The 26593-nt window shown below is 41.1% G+C and overlaps 1 protein-coding gene across 1 annotated transcript in view; it reads right to left on the bottom strand.

Moving 5' to 3' along the window:
• DOCK2 (dedicator of cytokinesis 2) overlaps positions 1–26593 on the bottom strand; it is a 412382-nt gene that overhangs the window by 154580 nt on the left and 231209 nt on the right. The window lies entirely within an intron of this gene.

Here is a 26593-nt window from a genome sequence, read left to right as displayed (position 1 = left end):
AAATGAATATAGCTGGCTAGGCCCAAGGTGGTGATAGGCCCTGCCGCATCCCAAGGACACGGAACTGCTCGTATCACAGGGGTCGTGGATGGGTGCTTTGTGGAGATGTGGGTCTAGGTTACCAGTGAGATGCCAGAAATTCAGATGGTTTTCTATGTGAAATCTCTTGGTTTTAAAGTGTTATCAATTAATTCCATTTTTAAGACCACTGTATAGGCCATTTTCCACATCTGCTAGTTTTCACATTCTGACTTAGCGTTAATATTGTGAATTTAAATGTAGTGCTTTCCCAATGATCCCTCCACCCTAGAATGTAAGCTCCATAAGACAGGAACCTGTTGGTCTGGTTCACTTATATATCCTAAGAGCAGTTCTTGACTCACAGTAGGTGCTCAATGTTGTTTTATTTTCTGAATGAAGGAACCAATGAGATTAATCTAAGCAAGGTTGAGGAAGATAAAGTTATTGATGTGGGTTATAATAGAGTCAGAAAGGGTAGTGCAAGGCTACTTGAGCTTTAGGACATAGCATGAGGGGAAGCATCAAGATGGAAATCAACAAATCATGGGGGTTGGAGGAAAACAGATCAAAGAGAATAAAGGAGCTTAGAGCCAATGCTTGCTTCAAAGGGTTATCTTCAGGGTGTAAAACCCAGAAGCCATCCATACGACAGAGCTTCTGAGGCATGAAGGCAAGTGCAGCTCGAGGGGCATCCTCAGTAAAGCTAGGGTGTCAGTCCAAGTCTGCACCCGACTGCTGTGTGATATGTGTCAAGACGCTCGAATTTTCTGAACCTATTTCCTGATCTGTAGAAATGGATATGATACTACCCACTTTATCAGTTTGGCAGCCAAAACCAAGGATTAAAAGAGAATGTTCTCAGAGCACTGGCAGAACACAGCAAGTTCTTAAGTGGGATCAACACTCTAGTTGTTATTATAATCCGTCTAAGCATGTAATCCCTCATTGGTAAAATGGGAGGGTTAGACCAGTGAAATCATTTGTTAGACCTATTTTGGCTAGAAAATGATCAGGCAGAGCCTGTGATAAGATTATACCATCCCCACTATGAAATAGCTCTCCTCATGAACTACTCAATCCCAGAAAGCCAAAAGCATAACAACTGCCACAAATATCATAGGGAATTTCAACATGCCTGTTTGTTTTTGCTTTATTTCAAAATTTTTGGAGCTCCTTTTAGGTAATGCACCTAAATATCATCTTCTAGAGAGTCTAAGAAGCTGTGTGAAGATAGGACTGAACTGTACTCCATTGCAAAGAGTTTCCTTGGCAATGAGCCTGCTCTACTCCTGGAGCATTCCTGGGGAAAGAGGAGGAAAGGGGAATAGTAAATAGGTCCGAGTGAGGCTCTATATTGCCCTAGTCATGTATCAGGCTGATAAATCAGACTCAAGCTGAGAGGAATTTAAATGGAGCGACTTTGTGTACAAAGAAAAAGATTATCTCTACTCTTGGGATGGTTTCCATCAGGAACTGGAAAAGCTCTATAAACTTCAGTAGCATATTCTGACTCTCCTAGCCCACTAATGAAATAGTAAAAGTATAGTTGTCCTTTAAATGTTTGTGCCTGAAGTTATGACCTGTTTCAAATGACAGGAAGCTGGAGACAACAGTTTCATGGTAATGAATGCATTTAGAAAGAAGCCTAGGTGTCTGATGAGAGTTGAGAAGGCACTACAATTGAGGAACAATTTACTACCAAGAAATCAATTTGAAAATTCTATATAAGATTATCACCCCTTAAATTGTCTTACTTCAAAACTGCAGGCCCTAAAATGTTACTTCTGGACAAGGAATTTTACAAACAATAAATGCTAATTAAGTAATCTATTCAAATGAGTTGACTGAAAGAAAAAAAAAAAGGTAATTACCTCCTGTGAAAAAATCCCAATACTGGCAATATTGCTGCTGTTGCTCCTCTTGGCCTTCCTTTCTTTATTGGAAACTAGGGCTGCTGGGCAATAAACTGGACTCCACCTTCATACATAACGGGTATAGCGCAATGTGACTGCATGTTCACACTCACAAGTTCACACACACACACACACACACATTTCACCACACACACATAAAGACTTGTTTCCAATGTAAAGAACTTAAATGGACAGAGAGAGTTACATATTGCAGCAGCTCTAGAGGTAGAGGAAAATGTCAGTGTCTGAGTAGGATACTGAGAAAACACCCCTGTACACATGTGCCCACACACACACATACTCATCACACAACAAAAAATGAGTTTATGGGTGACCAAGATTATTTAAGACCTTTTGCAAGCAGGGCAGCAATCCTGAAAGGCAACAGATAACAAGAGAGGGCATGTGAATAAGAGCCACCTTTCAGCCAAGGAAGCCATTATATTTTCTAACCAAAATAAAGAATTGCCTGGCCTACAGCTGAAAGATAAAATAAAAAACATTTAAGCAGACAAAAACATAAACACTTTCCTCTTCTCATAGCCAGGGTCCCTTGCATCAAGAGTCTTTCAGTAGATGTTGTTTTCTAAAAGAGCAAAGTGCTCCAGTTGTTCCAGCTTTGCAGCACTGGGTACCCAGTTAGCCCTGCCCTCTGGTCTCAGAGATCTCGGAGGATCACACTGTGCAAGAGATGAGACCAACACTGAGCCAGCCAACAGCGATGAAACCAAAGCTAAAAAGCATTTAACAGCCTTATGGCCCTTTAGAAGTAAACATGATGGGGCATTTATTTTCCCCAACAGTTGACTAAAAAACACATCCCTCTTTTCATTCTGTAACCTAGTGTCTAGGCTTTCCCTGGCACTGGCAGATATGAGTTAGTGACCCCAACACCTTCTGTCTTGTGTTGCTTTTGCACAATTAGGGAAAGGGCATGAGTCAGTTTTTATTATTTGTGTGGTATCAACTTCTTGGATAATTATGGGAAACTTTAATATTGTGCCCTTTAACCTGACCACAGACAGAGAAGTATTGAATATAATCATTGATTTAATATCATGTGAAATTAAGCCTGAAGGACATTATGTCCTCATAAAGCATAATTACTCCTGAAGTTTTATCTCAAATTGTCTCAGAGGAACTCTCACCAGCAGGTAATAAACAGACTTGGAAAAATGTCATTGGCCACATTAAACATCCCCTCGTTGAGACATGGAGGGCAATTTTATATGCAGCTAAGTGTAGTGGAAACAACTGTTGGTTCTAAAAGTTACACTGTCCCAGTGACTTGTGAACACAACAGGAAACAAGAAACAAAGAGAAGGTTCTCTGATAAACAGCTGATTGTATAAGGTCTATATGTATGTGAAGGCAATACAGCCTTAATAGGATATGAGGAAGGCACAAAACTCTTGAATTAATAATAATCTTTCTTTTCTAATCCTCTTTTTCTAAGTATAGCACATACCAGACCTGCAAAATAAATTAACTGAAGAGAAGATATTTTGTCAGCATAAAATAAAATAAAATAAAAACAAAAACACTAGTGAAGGAGAATAAACCCAGAAAAGAAATGAAATCACTGAAATATTAGCAACCAAAACCATAGCTACCTACAAGTTTGCCAAAACCAACAAAAGCAGAAACACTTTTCAGGGGCAGTTGGAGGGACCTGAGGGGTTTGTTCATTGCTCTCACCTCCAGATGACTCACACTCCAGATATATGAAGAGCTCAGAGACTGCTTTGTCCAAGACAGTGCCCGTGGGACTGTTGACCTACTCTGGATGATAAACCAAGTGAGCGGGCTGGAGAGAGACCAGAACTGGTGGCCTCACCAGAAATAGAAAGGACACCTGCCATTTTCTCTGGGAAGCTATGGCCTGAAAAATTCATAATCGTCAGTCCAAACTCCTCCAGGATCCAACCTGAAATGGCCTCTCTGTTCCCTTAGTCTTAGAGCTGGAGGTGTAATGGTTCATTCTGGGGATTTGGCTGCCATGCCTCCCTCTGGGTCATCTGCTTTGAATGTGGCACATTTTCACTTAAGGCTAAACACCTAGTGCCGTGAACCTCAGAGAAGCTCCCTGGCACAGGGAGGGGTGGTGCCAAAAACAGGTCAGTGATGTTTTATGAATCAGGCCTGAGAAAAAGTAAGCACGTCTCCAATCATAGGCAGTACAATCAATCTGCTGATATATATTTTTTTAAGTTAGAGTAAGCAATAAATCAGTGGTGAGAGCTAGTTCCTTTGCCATTGAACTGTCTTGAGATTCAATTTTAAATGACTTTGTAGTGACCTTGCCTATGTAATTTCAGGACTCACGAGAAATTTTCCTCACATATTCCATGCAGTGACTCTCTTGGAAAAATGCCCTGCTTCTCTCAGATGGCCACTTCTGACAATTAGATACCTGCCTGGTAACTCTCCCCTCACTTGTAAATGGGCAGACTTGGGATCTGGATTTCTGATTCTAATCATCTAAAGCTGAGAATGCCATCTGGGTCAGAAAGATGTGTCATAGGAACATATGGTTCAGCCAACACCAGGAGACAGACATGAAACAAGTCTGGCTCTGGTGCCCTAAAGAGTAAACTTTAAGTGTCACCACTGCTGTTCCATGGCAGACTTGTTGCAAGAGTTGCAAGAAAGGCAACCTGGTGACATGTAGACTCAAAGAGGAGCAATGCTGGTACAGAAGTTGAGTGACATTTTGAAATGCAAGCACTACCAAGGGCAACTATGTGACAGGAAAGAAAAGAGTAGAGGATCAGGCCCCAGGAAAGGACTCAGTGATGTTTGGCATAAAGTATGTTTTGTGAGATTCTGCTATTATTTATCCACTCAGATCCTTCTGAAAGCTCCAAATCTTGTAAGTGCTGATATTTGAGTGTGTCTTATTCAAAGCAATATTAACTTTAGAGTAGAATCAAAGTTCTTATTTTTAGTGAGGATTCATTGTGTAGAACAATATAGATGTATAGGTTTGGAAAGCAGATTTGAATTTGAATCCTTAGAAGATGCATATGTTGGTCAAGTAACTAAATCTCAGTTTCTTTATCCATAAAATGGGGATAATACCTGCTTTGCAGGACTGTCATAAGATCAGCATAAGGAAAATATCCCCTGCCTGATACCTGACTGAGAGTGGGTTCATAACAAACAGTTAAGCCTTCTTCCTTAAAAAGCAAAAAGTCAGACTTAAAAAAAAAATTCATTGCAAATTGAGTAACACCTTTCTGAATTACTATGTATCTCACAAATTTTATTTCCTTAATTTAATCACTGATTCAGTGTCAGTCAGTAGAGGGAAATGGTATATGCACTGTGCAATATCGTAGCCACTAACAACATGTGGCTACTAGCACTGGAAATGTGGCTAGTGTGACCAAGGAACTGAATTTTTAATATTATTAAATTTTAATAAAATGTAAGTGGTTCCTGTCATTTTGGACAGCACATCAATGCTGAGCCCTGACAGGTAAAGAAGAAAGGATTTGAAAATGTAGACATAGTAAAGGTGAGGGAATCACCCACAGGCTCTTACATCAGCAGCAGACACTGAAGGCAGGCAGACTGTTTCAGCCTTGCTCATAGTCACTCTAGGGACCGGCCATTATGACAGAAACAGCACCGGACAGTGGCTCTCTCTGCCAGAGCCAACTTGTGTGGCTGTGGACATGTTCCCCAATTTTTCTGAACCTGATTTCTCATCTATAAAACAGGGGGCAGTGCCTCAGGGTTGTTTTCAAGGTGAAATGCAATAATAGATATCAAAACATACAGAAATCTATAACATGAGGGACAAAACGAAACACAATTCTCCTTATCCTTTGTTTTGTAACATCGGTCATGATTCAGTATCTTTTTTTCCTGCTTTATTGGCAAATAAAATTGTAAGATATTTAAAGCACACAGCATGCTGATTTGATACACCCATATATTGTGAAAGGATTCCCCCCCACTGACTTAATTAACTCATCCATCACCTCAGACTTTTGCCTTTTTTTTTGGTAGTAGGGGGAGGGTGGTGTGTGAGAGCATTTCAGTTCTACTCTCTTAGCAAATTACAATTATAAAATACAGTGTTATAAACTACATTAGATCCTCAGAACTTTTCCATTGTATAGCAAAAGTTTACACCCTTTTTACCAGCCTCTGCCTATTTCTCTCACCCTCTAGATCCTGGCAACTGCTCTTCTACTCTCTATTTCTATGAATTTGATTTTTTTAAATTCTACATAAAAGTGATACCATGCAGTATTTATCTTTCTCTGTGTAACTTACTTCACTTACTTTAATACCCTCCAGATTCATCCACGTTGTTGCAAGTGACAAGATTTCCTTCTTTTCTAAGGTTGAATAACACTCCATTGTATAGATAAACCACATTTTTAAAACATTCATCTGTCAACAGACACTTAGTAGTTTCCATACCTTGGCTACTGTGAATAATGCTGCTATGAACATAGGAGTATAATTTTCTCCCTGAGGTAATGATTTTATTTCCTTTGAATATATAATCCAGAAATGGGATTGCTGCCTGATGTGGTAGTTCTAATTTTAATTTCTTAAGGAACCTCCGTATTCTTTTCCACACTGGCTATCTCAGTTTCCATTCCCACCAACAGTGCATCTGCACTCCCTTTATTGCCACATCCTTGCCAATACATGTTATCTCTTGTCTTTTTTATGACAGCCATTCTTCAATAAGTGTGAGGTGATATCTGATTTTGGTTCTGATGACTAGTGATGATTAGCATTCCCTGATGATTAGTGATGATAAGCAGCTTTTCATGTACCTGTTTGTCATTTATTTATTTTTTGGAAAAATGCCTATTCAGCAAATCTGCCAATTTTTTAATTGGATTATTTGGGGGCTTTTGCTTTTGAGTTGTATAATTTTCATACATATTTTTGAGTTGACCCCTTACCATATATATGTAGTTGACAAATATTTTCTCCCATTCCATAGGTGGCCTTTTCATTTTGTTGACGGTTTCCTTTGCTGTTTAGAAGCTCTTCAGTTTGGTGTCGTCGCACTTGTTATTTTTGCTTTGGTTGCCTTTGCTTTTGGTGTCAAATAAAAAAAACATGGCCAAAACCAATGTCAAGGAGTTTATGCCCTGTTTTCTTCTACTAGTTTTATGTTTTCAGGGCTTACATTAAAATCTAATCCATTTTGAATTGATTTTTGTGTGTTGTGTTAAGATAGGGGTCTAGTTTTATTCTTCTGCAGGTGGCCATCCAGTTTTCCCAGCACCACTTATTGAAGAGACTATCCTTTCCCCATTGTATACTCTTAGCTTTTCTGTAATAAGTTAATGGACCATATATGCATGAGTTTATTTCTGGCCTCTCTATTCTGTCCCATTCACCTGTGTGCCAACAACATACTGTTTTGATTTCTAGAGCTGTGTAATAAACTTTGAAGTCAGGCAATGTTCTGCCTCCTGTTTCAGTCTTTCTCAAGATTGCTTCAGCTATTTGGGATATTTTGCGGTTCCACAAAAATTTTAGGATTATTTTTTGTATTTCTGCAAAAACACACCATTAGAATTTTGATAGGGATTTCACTGAATATGTAAATGACTTTAGGTAGTATGGACATTTTAACAATATCAGTTCTTCCAATCTGTGAATGTGGAACATCTTCCATTTATCGTATCCTCTTCAATTTCTTTCATCAGTGTCTTATAGTTTTCAGTGTACAATATTTCACCTCCTTGGTTAAATTTATTCCTAAGTATTTATTTTTTTGATACTATTGTAAATGGGATTGTTTCCTTAATTTCTTTCTCTGATAGTATGTATAGAAATATAACTGATTTTTCTATACTGATTTTGTATCCTACAACTTTACTGAAATCAGTTTAGTTCTAACAGTTTATTGGTGTCTTCAGGGTTTTCTATTTGTAATATCATGTCTTCTGCAAATAGAGACAATTTTACTTCTTCCTTTCTGATTTGGATGTCTTTTCATTCCTTTTCCTGCATAAGTGCTGTGGTTAGGACACCCGGGGCTACACTGAATAAAAGCAGTAAAAATGGGTATCCTTGTCTTTTTCCTGATCTTAGAGGAAAAGCTTTCAATGTTTCACCATTGAGTATGTTAACTGTGATCTTGTCATGTATGGTCTTTATGTTGAAGTATATTCCCTCTATACCCATTTGTTTAGATTTTTAAATCATGATAGTGTATTGAATGTTATCAATTGTTCTTTCTGTACTTAATGAGATGATTATTATCCTTCATTTGTTAGTGTGGTTTGTCACATCAGTTAATTTGTGGCTATTGAACCATTCTTGCATCCTTGGAATAAATCTCACTCGATCATGATATATGATCCTTTTGTTGAATTCAGCTTGCGAACATTTTGTTAAGGATTTTTGCATCTGTACCTCAGGGATACTGGCCTATAGTGTTGTTTGTTTATCTTTTTTTGTAGTGTCCTCATCTGGATTTGGTATCAGGGCAATGCTGGCATTGTAATATGAGTTTGGAAGTGTTCCCTCCTTTCTGCTTTTTTGGAAAACTTTGTGAAGGATTAGTACTATTTTTTTTTTTTAAATATTTGGTAGAATTTACCTGTGAGGCCATCTGGTTCTGGAATTTTCTTTGTTGGGAGATTTTTCATCATTGCTAGTAAGTTTTTCACATTTTTCATCTCTTCATCCTTCAGTCTTGGTAGGTTGTATATTCTAGGAATTTATCCATTTCTCCTAGGTTGTCCAATTCATTGGCATAATATTGTTTATAGTAGTCTCTTATGATCCTTTGTATTTCTGTGGCCTCAGTTGTAATGTCTCCTCTTTTCATATCTAATTTCATTTATTTGGGTGATTTGTCTCTTTTTTTTCTTTGTAAATCAAGCTAAGGGTTTGTCTATTTTGTCCATCTTTTCAAAAAACCAGCTCAATTTCATTGGTCTTTTCTATTGTCTTTTTAGCCTCTATTTATTTCTGCTCTGATCTTCGTTACTCCTTTCTTTCTACTAACTTTTGACTTAGTTTCTTCTTCTTTATTTAGTTCCTTGATTTGTGAAGTTATTTATTTGAGATCTTTCTTTCTTCTTAATATAGGTGTTTATCACTGTAGGCTTTCCTCTTAGAACTGTTTTTGCTGTATCCCATAAGTTTTGGTACATTGTGTTTCCATTTTCATCTGTGTCAATATCTTTTGAGTTCTCTTTTGATTTCTTATTTGACCCATTGGTTGTTCAATGTATGTTACTTAATCTCTATGTATTTGTGAATCTTACAGTTTTCTTCTTGAGATTGACTTCTAGTTTCATACCATTGTGGTTGGAAAAGATGCTTGATATGATTTCAGTCCTTTTAAATTTATTAAGACTTATTTTACAGAACATCCAGAATGTTCCATGTGTACTTGAGAAGAATGTGTATTCTGCCACTGTTGGATGGAATATTTCCGCATATGTCTGTTAGGTCCATCTAGCCTAATGTGTAGTTTAAGTCCAATCATGATTCCATCTTACAGATAAGTTGTCTTTATGAGTAAGCAGAAGTACCATCTAAAACCCATATAATTTGAGGAATTTTCCCCCTAGCATTTGGAATTTTATTTATGTTCCTTTTTCTATACATTCCAGTCTTTGCTCATCTCATAACTTGGGAACCTTAATCAGGAGATCAATTGTCCTGATTTGGAAGTCAATTTTTAAATATAGAGCAGTTGAAAGCGTATTCTTAGAGCATATGTGAATATGCCTATATGTCCATGAGGAATCAGAATTATATTTACAAATAGCACAAGAATCACATGTGCTTATGTACTTTTTTGATTTTCCTCAGCTGTTAAAATGCCTTAATAAACCTATTTGTTACCAAAAGACTAGCTATAAAAATAAGCCCCAGCTTAAATTAAAGGTGAAGCTATTAACATTTGTCCTGTGGCCTATAAGACTCTAAATGAGTTCCTTTCTGGCATTAGTGAACTTGAACCTTAGCTGAAATGGGGCTGAAAAACCCATTGGGGTTTCCCTTGTTCTATTCTTCATTAAAAGCTTTTCCTGGGAATGGCTTGGTCTAAATTGTTCTGTCATGGGTACTTAGATGAAGACAGAGCAAACGATGATGTAAACACAACACTTCGACAAAGATTGGGAATATTTTATAAAATACAAAATGTTTCAGCAAGAAATTCCTGCACAAGAGATGTTTAGTGACGGAGGCAGAACAAGGGTATTTCCTGGGGATCTACTGTAGGGCTTCTCAAATGTGACTCTATTGTCATTTTGGGCTGGATAATTCTTCATTGTAGGGGCTCTCTTGCATATTGCAGGATTTTTAAAACATCCCTCTAATCATTAGATGCTAGTAGCAACCTCTTCCCAACTGTGACAAACAAAAATGCCTGCAGACTTTCCAAAATGTCAAATTGTCAAAATTGTCCCTGGATTAGATCCATTGCTCTAGACAAAGTCAGACCTCGTTCAGTACCCCTCTGCCATTTTTCAGCTGTGTGTCCTTGAGCAAGGATTTGATCTCTCTGAGCCTTAGTTTCCTCATGTGTAAAACAGGATAATTGCACTTTCAGTTGTACTGGTTTGTTTGTGAGGATTAAATTAGATAATGCATGTAAAGCATTCTCCATTATCTCTGGCAAATAGTCTTCACTAAGTAGTAGTTATTATTATTAACTACTTTGACTTTCTAAAATGTTCCAAGCAAACAAGTCATAGACTTTAGCCCCTTCCCTGCACGTGCCCAATTACCAAGCACTTGGTCCAAACAGAGTAAACAAGAGAATTAGAAATGGCCAAAACAATCTTCCCAAAAACTCCCTCTTAGAAATGAATTGTCTGACTCCAGGTGAAAGCAGTCACTTCTCCTAAGATTAGGCTTGTTGATTTGACCTGGACATTTTGATTTATCTTCAGGCATCCTAAGAATGGATGCAAACCGAACGCAAAATCAAGTTGCCTTTGTCTGTTAATAAGCAAAAATCCATTTCATTAATGAACAAAATGACTCAATGGCCATCAGATGTAGGTCCAAAATGCATTTCCAGCCACATCTTTTGCTTCATTTTGATTGGGGTTTCTAAAACCTTACCCTCTCATTTGGAGAGACTTCCCAAAGTCTTCCCATCTGCAGATTGTGACAGACCATAAAGTCTGTGAGGGAAGTGACTTTGTTCTGTTCACTGCTGCATTCCTAGTGACAAGGACAATGCCTGGCTCAGAGAAGGATTCAGTAAATATTTATTGAATGATAGTATTTTCCTCTAAATAACATTTATATTCTCAGCACCCTGAACATTGCCCTTTCTCACATTTCCAGCAGGAGAGAGATGGCTGGCAGTCTTTCTTCCTCAGCTCCCAAATTCCCTGTAGTCTTTACGAGCTTAAATTTAGGCCTGCTTCCAATTCTTTCCTACAGTAAAGCAAGAAGGCCAGGAATAGTTTGCCCCAGCAGGGTGATTTGGTAGAAAGACAATGGGCACTGGTTCCTGGCTGATTCCAATTCTAACACTTGCTAGGTGTCTGACCTCAGACAAGTTAATCTATTGTTTTATAACTTGATTTTCTCCTCTGTGAGATGTGTAGATAAAAGTAGTAATCGCAAAAGTTGTGTGATAATTAAGATGAATGATCATGTGATGGTTAATATTTATTGAATGCTGGCCTTGAGTATATACTGCCTTGTGTAATCCTTTGAATCATGTGAGTTAGCACTATTATCATCCCCATTTAACATATGAGGAAATTGAGGCTCTGTTAGCAAGCATCAAAGTCTATATTTGGTCTCAGAACTTTCTGTCTATCCAAGGTCCCTGCACAATACCTGATGTATGGTACTCAGTATTTACTGATGAATTAATTAATGAATTAATGTAAAGAAGGTCAAACTTGGGACCGCTTAGTAATTCTTAGTGTGAGAAAAGTGTCTTTATAATCATTTACAATTAGTACCCAATTTACATCCAATGGCCTAATACCTGATGAGATATTAAAGCTAGCATAAGAGAAAACATTTATGAGTAAAATGGAATAGTGGCTTTTTCAAGGCAACAGACATTTTAGATATAGTTAGGTTCAAAAGACTTGATTTTAGGAAATCAATTTGAGTGTGCAAATGAAAGTTTAGACATCCTTTTGTTAGAAAGTTAAAATTATCTGGCTGCTGTAGTTACCCCAAACTGATCTCTTTGATCACATCTGAGAGGGACCCAGGAGCCACATCACAGGACCACAGCACACACAAGTGATTTGGAACTCTTGGATGAAGGTGCCACCATTTTGCTGGTCACCTGCTGGGGACCCTTTACCCCAGCCTACGATACAGTATTTGTACAGTCTCTGCCCATACCTCTCTATTTCATTTTGATTCTGCACATTACACAAGTCCATACATAAGACCTGATGAGTGAGCTGTATTAACCTGGAAGGAGTGGGAGCATTTCATTGCTTCCAACCTGCCACAGATAGAGTTCACTCCCAACATGCTTTTTGCTGGCAGCCTGGAGCTATTTATATTTAGGTCCTAGTTTTAAACCAGTTATTGAAGAAAGATTAACCCAGAGGTTGCCAAGGGGCAGCTTTCAGATGTATCTGGTTTGTCACACAATCCCCCTACCACCCAATTGTTTAAAAATATTTACTTAGTTAACAACAATTAAAAGTTGGGATACTTAACACTAAATTCTGGCTTTTTCTCAAAAATTGTTGGCTCTAATAATATTGCATCTGGATTTCATTTGACAGTGAGGGTTGAAGCTGAGTGGCAGCAGCCCCCTTGATGATATCTTTCCCCCAGCCTGCTTGGTTCACTTATGTTACCCTGAAGGCATCTGGGTTTGAAACCCTTATTAAATGCACTATAGGGAAAGAAAAAAAGATGATAATGGTACTTCATATTTATTCAACACTCCACGTGGCCTCATATAATTCTGACCACAACCTGTGACAGGGTTATGACTAGTACCTCCATTTTGTAAATTTGTAACTGAGGCTCAGAGAGGTTCAATAGCTTGCTCAGGGTCACACAGCTGGAAAGTGCAATAGCGGGGATTCAAACCTGGGTCTCCCTGGTTCTGGAGGCCAGGCCTTTCCCTAACACTGAACTGCCTTATTTGGGGAGCAGTTGCAAGGTGCTCTTACTTCTCTGTGCAGACACTCCTATATGAGGATGAATTCTTGTTAGGACTGATTTGAGGGTTAATAAACCCACAAATTATCTCCATAAAGTGATACTGATGGAAATTTCAATGTGGCTAATAGAGTTCATGCTGTGAGCTGAGGCCACCCGCGGTGTCTGTATCCAACTGTCACTGCCAGTTTAAATGATGGGGAGCCTTCTTAATTGACTGAGAAGCCCTCATTAGAGGGAGGAATTGATTGGGGGCCTCCATGTGAATGAGAAAGGATGAGCTGAGGGGGCTTCTGAGGCCACCAGTATCCCAAAGGCCCATAATCCCTGCCAGCCCACTCTTTCCAGCTCCTACAGGACCCCCACCTACATCCCGTTCCCCCAACTGCTATTAAGCATAAACTGCCCAGAAATGAGTTACAGAGGTGTTTTTGAACACGCTGGGAGAAATTCCTTAGACAGAAGATGATATAGAGGGAACAAGCAGCTCTTTAAAAAATGAAACACATCTCAGCTACTTGGCAAGCCCAGTGTGGAGACGAGGAGGGACAACTTCCATTAAGACTCAGAGGGAAAACCCTCCTCAGAGCCAAAAAGAGCCACTTCCTGGGGGCCAGATCATCAGGCCTCGTGCCAAAGACTCCATCAGTGCATCACTTTAAACCAAGAAATGTACAAATGATCCAGGTGCCCCAGAAAATGTGTCACCTTCTCCTCCCCTCAGACCCACGGAGGCTTTTCGCTGCCCTCAGGGTGAAGTCCAGCTCCCTGACACAGAGGACCTAGCCCCCACCAACCCCTGTGCAGACTCACCTCTGCTCTCATGCCTGTCCTGAGTGTGTCCTACCTTCCACTTCCTCCAAAGAACCCTCTCTGTCTTATTTCCATACCCAGAGGCCTTTGTGTCTAGTCTTTTCTGATGCGATTTCCCCCTCCCCCGTTTGCTCCTGTCCCCCCGTGCCTTCTGCTGTGTGAGTCTCCCTCATCTTCCATGCACACACTCAACGCCCCTGCCTTTGGAGAAGCTCCCACTCAAACCACCACGAACACCTGTCAGGGATGTGCGCTGCTCCTATGGGTGCTTACAGCCTGTGTGACTTCTCGCGCTGGGTGCTCATCACTCTGCTTTAAATCAGCCTTTTTCTTGAATGACTCCCTCACCATCCTGTGAGCTCTGGGGGAACAACCCAATTCCAGGCTGTATCCCCAGTACCCATCCCATTTCTGCAGATCAAGGTGTGCTCAGGAAGGACGTAAGGAAGGCACACTTGAGAGGCGGAGTGCTCTCCCCTGCATAAACACACTGCATCACGCCAGGACCCCAGTTCCCAAATGGCCCCACAGAACCCCAGCACCACGCAGCCTATAGAGCAGTTGAGACTCAGTATTTCCTACTTTTCTCAACCCAGGTCAAGGTCTTCCCCTTTAGGAGGCCACTCTACATGATTTAATCTGTAGAGTACGTAAGTCTCTGGGTTCAAACCCCTGTACAGCTTACGGCTGTGAGAGCTTAGCAAACTCACTCAATTTCTCTTTGCCTCAGCTTTCTAAAATGGGGCTTACCACGTAGTTGTGAGGATTAAATGGAATGGCATTCAGAACCTTTAAGAGACGGCCTGGTCAGTGATGCTAGGTATTATCATACCTTTTGCCCCTGTGAGTGGTGGGTTTTCTTGGCAATTCATCCCCTCTTTTCTGGGACAGCTGACATGTGCCTTGACTAACCTGTTACTACTCTCCTCCACTTTCTTTGGTCATCTAGTATTTCTGGGGGTTTTTCCATGAGAGATGCCACAATCCCTGTAGGTCAGGATGCAGTATCATTTGTGTCATGGCCCCTGTAGTAACCCTGCAGAGAGAGCTGGAGAACCAAGCAGTTTGATTGACTGTGCATTCGATGGTATGGCGTATACCACTCATGTTCCAAACATGAACGCAGTGGAAAGAGCCATATACTCTTACAAGCTGATTGCCACACAGCAGAAGAGGGTGCCTTCCTTGCCAAAAGATGTAAGCAAACGTGGTCGTCACATCATAGTCCATGGCTGAGAACCCAGAAAATCTGTCCGAGTAGCCTTGGCAAATCCCAGTTGAAACCATCACTCTCAGTAACTCAAAATGTTGCTTCTCAAGGCAATTCAAATCAATTGTGTATCTTTTTCCTCCTCACCAACACCTTGAATAACTAATCTGTTACTAAGATTACTCATAATATTTAAAAAATTAATCCAATTTGCACCATCTCCACCATTTCTCACCTGGGTGACTGGAATAGCCACTTTGCTGGTCACCTTGCTTCCACTGTTGTCCCTGTCCAACCCAGTTTTCTTAGGACAAGAAAATCATTTTAAAATACAAATGTGCTCATGTGCATCTCTTTATCTCTCTCTCTCATACACACACCACTTAAACTCCTAAAGCCATCCTATTGTCTTCAGGGTCAACCAAAAATACTTAGCATGGCCTCCAGGACCAACTTCATTGCTCCTGTTGTCTCTTTAGGGCCGACCTTGGCCTCCTCCCTGGGCTGCAGCCACAGTGGCCTCTACTCAGCTGTTACACAGGCCAAACACCTTCTTGCCTTCAGACCAGTATTCACCTTCTTGTCATGACCGTGCCTTCACTTAGATAATGCCTACCATCCCTCCTGAACTTAAATGTCAGTTCCTCAGAAGGTATTTTCCCTTACCTCTGATGTGAATTCAGTCTCCCTATTATTCTCTCATAGAATCCCATTTTTTTCTTACAACACTTGGCACATTTTATAATTACACATTTATTTGTGTGTTTATTTGCTAAATATTGATCTTTCTGACCCATAACTAAGTTCCAAAAGAAGACCATGACTGTGGTATCCTAGGGTGACCCACAGTGCTAGGCACATGGTGAATTCCTAACCAATTGTTTGCTTGTATCTGTTTATCAATTTATTTAAATTCAATTCCAGAACAGGTCATAGGTGGAAATAATTTTTGGTGGCCCTGATGACCAAGTTAAGTATTTTGGTTGACTCTGAAAACAATCGATGGCTTTAAGAGTTTTAAGTGCTATGCGTGTGAGAGAGAGGCAGGTCGATAGACGCAGGAGCACATTTGTATTTCAGAATGATCTTCTGGTTGCCCCAAGAAAAGTGGCTTGGACAGGGACAAAAGTGCAAGCAGGGCAACTAGAAAAGTGACTATTACAGTTATCCAGGTGAGAATAATTATAAATTGAAAAAATAGGTGAAATAAATGTTTTCACCATGAAGAGCCTTTTGTTGCTCTCTCTGTCCCCAGAGACTATATTGAAAGTTAGTAGATACCAAATAATACCTATTAAGTCATAATTAACTTGTTTTAACACTTTATTAATCAAGGTTGTGTGCAACTGCTAACCAAAGCTTCTAATTAGTAGCAGTGGACCAAGGAGGCAACATCCCTGATACAGTAACAGTTCATAAATATATAGTTTACCTAAGCTTAAAGATGTCAAAAGTAGCTCCAGAGGATGTGTTTGGCCTACAGAGCCATTCATGCCCCGCCTCCTGCCAGCCGGTCCTCCCCTGACATATTCCCCTTGGCCCTCCTGCCACCACGACCAAGATCAGGTGGAAGGAACATCTTTCACTTCTCTGTAGAGACTGGACACACCACTGAGTCTGCTGCTTCCTTCTTCTTCACCTACGTGGACTCAGACTCACACTAGAAAGTGTAGCTCAGGCGTGTCTCCACCAGGAAGCATCACCTGACTACAGCAACAGGTTAGGCACCCTGAGGGTGGATTCGCACAGTACCCTGACCTTGCTCAGACCGTACCGTCTGTAGCTTGCCCATCTCATCCTTTAGACTTGAGAACTTGAAGGTACTCTTGATGCACATCACAATTTTTGGCGCATAGTGGGTGCTTGACAGACGTACATGTAAGGGAGAAAGGAAAGATGGAAGGAATTAAGGAAGGAAGGAGAAAAAGAAAGGAAAAGAGAGTTTGTGGTTTCTAGTGTTAGGGAAAAAAGGTAGGACATTTTGTGAGAATCCCATGAACTTAGCGGAGAGAGATGACATAATTAAAAATCAATATCAATTAGTATATGATTAGGGTAGAGATGTGTGATAGCCTTAATTAGGCTGGAAGAGCCCAAATATTTTTTTCTGGTCACTTGAGACAAAGAAAGTACAGCAAAAAACTTCTGGAGTTTAAAAAATCAGCAAAATATGAACATGAGGGAGACCTATTTGTTAGGCAGTCTTTGGGCATCAACACAGAGTGGAAAGGAACACTGTGAACCTCACCTTTGACAGCAATATCTTCCCTGAACAAAATGTGATATGCAGAGAGGTTTGTTTCCAGGACACTAATATCAGACAAAAGCAATCCAAAGCTAAGGGCTTTCCCAGACCTGCTCCAAACCCAAGTCTCTAAGCAGCTCAGCACAGCCCAGGACAAAAATTCATATTCTCCTTTACTGATCTTTTGGCCCTGCTATCCTCAGATCTGCTTGAGGAGGGAAAGACTGAAATGCCAAGGCTCAATTCTGACTCACACAGGGCCTGCAGGCATTGATATCGGCACTGACTTCTCAGAGGTAGGTGGTGGGCAGGCTCTCCCTCCACCGTCTCATTATAGCTGCCTCTGCAGGGAGAAAGCCAGGACTACTGGCCCCATTTACAGAGTGTAATAAAAGGCTCAAGGCAGGGTGCCAGGCACTCTCAGGATCAAAAGCCTTTGCTCTACCTAATGAGCCATACTCTCTGGCATCCTTGAGGCAAGGGGAGGCCATGGTTCAGTTTGGTTTAGCTCAGTTCAAAAGTCACTGCATCATCATCACCCTCACTGCCAGTGTTTATTGAGCTCTTACTAAATGCCTGGCCCTACATCTCATTATCTCTCTTATTCCACACATCAGTCATTTGAGAGAGGTACCTTTCATTTGCCATTTTGCACTTAATATATTAGGAAACCAAGGCTCTGAGAGTATATACCATTTACCCAAACCAGATTTAAACCTAGATCTATCTGACTCTACAGCCTGAGTTCTTAACCACTGGGTACTACTGTTGAAATCACCATTCTACCACCTTTTGTTTCTTCCCTTTAGCTTTTGTGATTGCTTAAGTTTTCCACCTGGTCATCTGGCTTACTGCTTCATATAATTACATTAATCAGCAAACTATGGTCAACATCTTGCCGACAGCCTGTTTGTATGAATAAGGTTCACTGGAATACCACCAAGCACATTATTTATGTGTCATCTAGAGGTGCTTTCATGCTACGATGGCAGTTGAATAATGCTAATGGAGACCCGTGGCCTGCAAAACTGCAAATATTTTCTATTTTACCCTTGATAGACCACCTCAAGTCACTCCTCATGGGATTTAAGAGGTCCTGGTATTTCAGATGGCAAGAGCCATGCTGTGGCCTGGTAAGGCTCTGGACCTTCTCCTGGGGAATGGTGATATGACCTTTGGGATTTGTTCATTATTGCTCACAGGCAGTAGCTTCCCCATGATGGCTCACTCCTTGCCTGCCATTTGCTCTGGGCACTCCTTTCCAATCGTAGGACCTGGTCCACTAGCCAGGCTCAAACACAGGCCTGGGATACAGAGAGGGCACCCCAGTCATCGGCCCTGTGTGGACCATGGAGGGCAGCCTGGCTTGAGACCATGTCATTCATATAAAGATCCATGGTCTGTCAAGACAAAGGTGGGGTAGAGGGGACAGTCAGGGCACAATGTTCAGGCCGAAGGAAGAAAGAAAGCCAAGTGGTCTGCTGGCTGATCCTTATTATGCCTGTTGTGTGCCAGATACTTCATTATATAAGCCAAATATTCTCCTCATTCTAAAATGAGGAAACTGAGCTCACAGAGATTAGGTGACTTTTCTAGGTTATTCAGCAAGTGTAAGTGTAAACACAGGAATAATGTAGGAAAAGAGTCCTCACCAAATAATTATAAGTATTTCATTCCAAGAGATGGAATGCCATCCCTATTCCTGGGGGCTGTGGTTGGAGTTAGGGATATGGAAGGAGGCCAGAGCCCTTGGTGGCTAGAGTCAGGGAATCATGGGACACTGGGGGAGTTCAGGGAGTATGGGCCTGCCTACTCTTAACAGGATTGGACACATGAATGCCAGCTTCCTCTCTCCAGAAATGGAACAGGGGAGAAGACTTAGGTGAGTGCAGGAGGCAAGGAGCAAGGACACCCCAGGTCCTCAGGAAAGGGGTGTACCCAGCTCAGTGCCTTCCTCTGTCTCTAACCCTAGAAGGTAGGAAGAGGGCTGGGGTGCAGGCTGAGCTGCTGCCATAGGTAAAGCCTGGCTTTCTCTACCCATACACCCATCCCCTTGTAAAAAGGAAGGGAAGGAAGCTGGAAAGAAGGAAAGAGAAGGAAAGGAGAAAGAAAGAGGAGGAGGGAAGATATTTAAACATGAGTTTTTATGCTTCTGTAGTTTGATGAACATCAGTGTGTCACAGGATAGCCTTGTCATTAGACAAAGGCCATGGGCCTACTAAGTGAGAGGCAATGAAGGGCATCCTCACTGATTTGTGGTTTGCCTGGGAAGCAATGGGATTTCATCACAAGCATTGGCAAAGAGCATATGGGAGGGCAGAAGGGGGCACTGATTCCAGCAACAGCCTCAGATCTCTGCACCCGAGCACCAGGAAGCAGTCAGAAAGGAGGAAACAGATACAGAAAGCCGCAGAGACATTCTTGGTCCCTTGGGAAAAACCTGGCCTCTCCAAGAACACCACCAAAACTATAGGAGACATTGACAGCATTTTCTCCTCAAACTTCATTTTATTACTTCTACCCTTAATGTTACTTGAGATTTCCCATAATCTCCAGCAGGGACTTTCAAGTTCTGAGATTCCGTCCTATTGCTGCTTGATCTGGTTCCCTGTGGAAAGTGGTAATCATGGTAAAAACAAGAACAGCAGCAGCCATTGTTTATTGCATACCTACTATGTGCTGTACATAATATTGGCTGGGCACACCATTTGCTTGTCTCAGAAATGAACAGTGGGCTCTTTAATAGCTCTGAAGTCCTGTACTTCTGCAACTGCTGGCTGCCACTGAGTTCTCAGTTAATCTGTGATTAGATCAGACCATAAACTTTCCCCCCTTCCCTTCTCCTTGTAAAAATTCTGCAGTGTAGGCAGGGATCCAGAAGCAGGAAAGCCTTCATTGTGGCTGTCTGCCAATGCTTTGCGGTATCAGGATGGATGGAGCACTGCAGAGTCCACGACTTGACAATTGTCCCTGGTGTGTGATTTGTGTTGGGGGTAGGGGTCCCCAACAAACCGGTGCTATGGGACACTCTGCTGGCCCTCACCCAAGGCACCTCTGATGGACCCTTGATTTCCTCCAGGCCCCGTGGAGGCTCCCTGACCTAATAAAGTGCTGAGTCCTTTTGGCCCTGCCGCTCACACTCACCCTGGGCAAACTTGCCCCTCCCTTCCACAGTGTCCATATTTACAAAATAGGAGGGAGATACCTGTCCTCGGCAGAGCTTGTTGTGCAGCCACGTGGGGGAGTGAATCTGAAAACACTTCGGAAACCTTAGTATTGCTATTAAAGGGCAAAGAGCCACTGGAGTCATTTTTATTTTTAGTGTAAGTACTAGTATTTTAACCAATCAAATATGTTCTATTGGTTTACATAGGAGCATAGATCCCTTTGGAATGGGAAGACTTCTCTTATTTTATCTTAACTTCAGACAATCTACAGGATGAGATTACCAAGGACAAATTTGGACTGATTAAGAGAGAAAGAGCTCCTGGACATCACAAAACCAAAGAAGGTGATGCTGAGATGGGAAAGGGGTTGTCACTGGGTCCTCACTCTGCACCAAAACAGGAAGTACTGATGACATCTCAACATTGAAAAAGAACTAAGTGGCTGGAGCCATCTCTATAGCCTGTGAATAAATCTGTTAATAGTGATTCAAATCACTGGCTGTCCCACTTCTTATTGGCTTTTCTGGAGCTGAGCTGACGGAAAAGGGGAGTGAGATATAACCACTCAACTCTGTGCCCCCACCACCATCTGACATAGTGTTATTCCTCTGATGATAAATCCAAAAGGTCCAGATTCTCTCTATGTCTGAGCAGGCAACTCTCCCAGTGTCAAGAGTAAATCAAATTCTTTAAAATCAAAATAGTATAACCTAAAAAATAGTAAGAAAATGTCCCCAGTGATGTAGTGAAATAGAAATGCAGTGAGAGACATCAGAAAAAGCTTCTGGAAAGAAATCAAAATGCTGAGTAAAATATAGAGATCTATCAGGCTGTTGCTCTTACCTCTATGCAAAGCCGAATGAATGAGCCAACAATTGCATCTGGCGGTAGTAAAACTTTTACCCTGGAGACAGCAAGCTGAAGGCGACCTCTCAGAGGGGCAGCAGCAACACTCAGGGCCTCTCTCCGGGGTCAATGTGGACCAAAGCACTGTCTCTGTAGGGTAGGGACCCCAAGTTTGGAGGAGAGGCAAGTCCAAGAGATACTGAGTTCCCACTGTTGACATTGAACAGCCGAAGGAGTGAACCACTGACTCACACACACTTATTAAAGATGCCAGGAAAGGAAGGTTCGAGAATGGGAAGAAAGGAACGGGGGAAGGGGAAGAGGATAAGGAGGGAGGGGTGTGATAAAGAGGGAAGCAAAGAGAGGGAGGGAGGAGACAGAGAGGAACCAGGCAGAGAAGTGCATAAGAAAACAGAAAAGGAGAAGGAGGGGTGAAGACAAAAGGGGGAAGGAAGGAAGGAGAAGGAACAGAGGAGGAGGGGCTCTGAGGGCTCCGGACATTGTCTTTCTGAAGCTAGGATGTGGATTCACAGAGTTTGCTGTGTTCACTATACTCTCCTCTGTGCTGTTTTGCATGCCTGAAACATTAAAAAAATTTTTTTAAAAGGAAGAGAAAAAAAAAAAAAAGGGAGAAGAAAGAAGAGGAAGTAGAAGGAGGGGTAATCATGCAATCATATCTTCCCCAGTTTCTCTGACAGAGGGCTGGGGTGGTAGGAAACATAATGTCGTGTCCTGCCCATCCAAGTGAGAGGCCTCCAGGAGCAGGAAGCTGGCCTCGCCCACTAGGTCTGGTTTCAGATAAGGTGTCTGAGCTTGAACCAGATGGAATCCATGGTCGCTGCACCATCCTCACTGCTGCACCAGAGAACAGAGGTTCTAGACATCCAGTTCTACTTCTGTCTTCAACTCAGTGTGTCACCTGAACAGTTCAACAGCTCACTGAATTCCTGCTCTGTGCCAGGGAACACATGCTGGAGTCTGGGATACAAACCAGTGATCCTGTTCTTCTTGAGGACTTTACAAGTAGAGGAGAGCTGCTTAGAGCCTCAGTTTCCCCAACTGTAGAGTAAGAGGGTTTGTCTCAGTAGCTTTCAATCTAGGCTTGCATAGAGCCCTAGGATTCCAGGGCTCTAAGTAACTGGGAGAATACTGCACTGCCCACTTTTTCTAGAATAGCTCAGCTTTATTTTGTGATAAATATTGGGATTGGGCTTAAGCTTGGATTTGGAAATATGATTCATCTGCTAAAGACTCTAACCACAAGAATTCATTCACTCATTCATTCAACAAATGCTTATTGAGGTTCCTCAATAAATGGGGACAGAGACAGACAATCAATGAATAAATAAACAAGCTAATAGAGAAGCTGGGCCCAGAGGACAGAGAGGATGGAGGAGGTTAGGGAGGTCTTGGGGAGAGAACATCCTTGTTGCTGAGGCTTCATAGATGGAATACCACCCTTGGAAAGATCTGAAGGAAGAGCAGTCCAGACTAAAGGGACAGCCAGTGCAAAGGCCAGATGATAAGAATGAATCCAGCATGCCCAGGGTCAGGGATACAGGTCATAGAAGGCTAGAAGAAGAGTTGTATGACATGAGGTGAGGTGAGCAAGGTAGACAGACCAGATGATGTAGGTTCTTGAAGATTTTGTAAAGAGTTTGGATTTTAATTTAAATTCAGTAGGATATCTTTGGAGACTTTCAAAGAGGGGCCTGACATGATCTGATTAAATTTTATAAAGATCACTCTGGCTGCTGTGTGGAGGATGGATGGCAAAAGGGGCAAGAATAGAGACCTTTCTTTCAGTGGTACAGATGAGAGATGATAAAAACCTGAGTATAAATAGCAGAAATTGTGAGAGATCAAATGTGGCATGTTGAAAAATGAGAAAATTATTTCATGATCACTAACCAATACCTTTTTAGACTCCAAATATATGAGTTTTGATCTTAACTTCGCCTGTTGGTACCTAATTCTGTCCCCAAGTACACCTATACTTCGTAATTCCAGATGGCAAAAAGAAACCCAATTCTCTTAGGCTTCTTGACCATTCAGGGGAAAGCATAGATTCAGACAGACCCCCAAAATTTACCAGCCCTCTGTTCCTTATTGAGAAGGCTGCTGAGGAAATTTTCAAATTGGAAAGAAAAACAAAGTCTTGTACCACAAATATTAACTCTTTCAGATGGGTATGCAACATTGCTTGCCAATGTATTTGACCAAGCAATTCACTGAATACAAATGGAAGGGAATGGAAACTTTGATGTGAAGAGCCACAAAAGGTGGTGAGTAATCCATAGTTATTTTTGAAGTGCCTCTGACAAACATAGCGCTGTGCCTTATACTGTGGAGGATACGAAAGGAGCATAAGACATATTCCTACCCTTTAAGAATACACCCTTTGGCTGGGGAAAAATGACCGATACATGAAATAGCTAGAATCTGGCCAGCTAAATGGATTGGGGTTAGTTGCTGGGTGGCTCCACTAGAGACCCAAGACTGAAGTCAGGGCATTTGGGTTCCAGTTCTACCTGTGTGACTTAGGACAAGCCATCTAACTTTTTAGGGTTTGATTCCTCTTCCTTAAAATAGGGGTAATGTTTCCCAACCTTCCTAGTAGGGTTTGCATGGGATTTGAAAATGTTTTGTAAGTTACAAAGTATGTATAAATAGTAAGGGTTATTATTACTTACTCTAAGCACAGAAGGAGAAGGGAGATGGTAATGTGTCAGCAAGTAGAGACTTCAGAAAAACAAAAACCTGATCAAGTGGCTCCTGGTCAAAAACCACCAATGACTCCCCATTGCCTAAAGTGGGGGTTGCCAAATCTGTTGCATTGCCCGTTTAATAAATTGTTTTCTTGGAATACAGTCACAACCCTTTGCTGATGTATTGTCTATGACTGCTTTCTTGCCACAGAGGTAGAGTTGAATAGTTGTAACACACACTATATGGATGACAAAGCTGACAATATTTACTATCTGGCCCTTCACAGAAAAAAAAAATTGCTCAATCTGTAAAGTCCCCTGACATTTGAAGCAGGATTTGAATACATGAAATGAACCAAATATCTTCTTCCAAATCATCCCCAACTCTGTACATTTTGTACACTTCCCACAGACTGATTCCATATGGGGTGACATTACCAGGTCCCTTCTTTGTGCTACAATAGTGCTCAGGCATTATTCCCTTTGTAATCTCCACAATGTTTATCACAGTGCCTGGGTCATAAGAGGTTCTTAATAAAGTTTAACTAAATTCAATCTGAGTCATAAATAGAAAAACATAATACATTAAAGGAAGACATAGTTTGTTTCTCCCGGAGACTTGTTGATGATATATCATCGATAATATATCATTAACAGGGAAAGCAAGTTGGAAGTGAATTAATTAATTTGCTTTTAATTACTGAGTTATAAAGATATTTATTCCATGACAATTATAAACTATTCAATGTCATAGAAGTGAAGGCAAATGAGGTAATATGGAATTATACTCATTGCTTTGACAAAAATTTACTTAACACCTGCTCTGTGGTGATTCAGAGTGGACTGTGGCTTTTTCTGCTCTCCAGGACCTTGCAGTCTGGTTGAGGAGGCTGAATATCAGCAGATAATCACTGCACAGGGAGACAAGCATAATACCAAGGCGTACACAAAGTATGGAGGTGGCAGGTAGATGGGCAGGATTCCTGGGAATGCCGTCCTTATAAATTTACAGTTTACTCTCCCAAGGGAAAGTAAATGGGAGAAGGCCCACTCAGGAGTTTCTCATGGTCTCCAGTGGGATCTATCCAATGAAATAGCATTGACTTTGCTGATGATTTTACGTAGATTATCTCATGTAATCTTCATAATAATGTTATGTAGCTATATGAAGGCCAAATCACTTGTTCCAGGTCAAAGTCAGAAAGTAGAAGATGCTGGTCCAAATCAATCATTAGCTAAAACCTGTGCACCTAACCCTTCTTTCACTGTATAGACAAAGTACATGCCAGAGAAGAGAACTGGAGTCTTTTCTAGAGAGTCTAAGGTTTGTGACCTCCAGGGTTAGTACCAAATGTTTGTACCAACTAAATGAGCACTGATTTCATCTATCTGATGTGGACCAAAGGCGAAGTCCGAATGTAAACAGTTTGTGTTTAGTAAGTCAGTAATCAATGGAGGAGAGAATAAAGTATTGCAAAGATCAGCAATAACTCCCAGCCACAGGGCATGCAGTGGGCTGCGGCAACCACTTCCAGGGAGTGATTCTGGACTTGGGCCAGAATATTTATTACACCCTAACCACCAAAGCCCAGGGAACTCCCTATCAATTAATGGCCAGCAGGAAGCTTATGAGACCTGAGGCTTAGAGAGGGTCATTCCCTTTGGCCAGGTGTACTCCCCAGGACATGTCTGTATGAAAGTCATGGTAGGCATTAGGGGCACCAGAACTGGAATATAAACATGCAATTTTTTTAAAGCAGAAGTCTTTATATTTGCTGAGCTGCTAAGACTCAAGAGTTTCCACATTAGCTTAATTGTTCAAATTGTCACTTTCAACTTTTCATTCTTTACCTATACTAATTTTATGTAAAACCAATAAACACATGGAAAAATGCCCAATATTAAATTCTGTAATGAGAATAATGAGATACAATTTCTCTCCCATTTTATTGGCCATAATGAAAAAAGTCATCAGAAACTGACTAGAGTGACAAAAAGGCTCTGATGAAAAGGCCTCCTCATGCAGTAATAGTGGGGCTACACATTAGTAGAACTTTCTAGAAGGAAAGATGATAATATCAACAAGATATAAAATGTATGGCTACTTTGACCCACCAATTCTTCTTCTAGGTATTTATTCCAAGGAAACAGACAAGTGCTCCAAGGTTTACATACCAAAAATTGTTACTTACAGCATTATTAATAATATCAAATATTTAGGAACAACATAAATATACACAAAAGGATACTATTTAAATAGTTCATGGTATAACTAGAGGGCAGAGTACTATTAGCCTACTGAAAAGAAGAGAGTGAATCAATATGCCATAATGTGGAACTTTCTCCTGCTCTTAGGACAAGCCATCTTTTATAAACAGTTTCCTAATTTATAAAATGAGGACCTGAACACGTCTTCAAACTCCATACACAAATCAATGATCTCACCTGACCCACACACCAGGCAGCTCTCAAGGGACAAGGTCATAGAGTCACAGCTAAGAACCCAGACTCTGGAATCACAGACTCCTGGGTTCACATCTCATCTCCTCCACTGA

Source organism: Manis pentadactyla, chromosome 2 (genome assembly GCF_030020395.1).
Source record: "Manis pentadactyla isolate mManPen7 chromosome 2, mManPen7.hap1, whole genome shotgun sequence".
In the NCBI taxonomy this organism is placed as follows: Eukaryota; Metazoa; Chordata; class Mammalia; order Pholidota; family Manidae; genus Manis; species Manis pentadactyla.
Note: the sequence above shows the minus strand (reverse complement) of the source record. Positions and strands in the feature narration are given on the sequence as shown.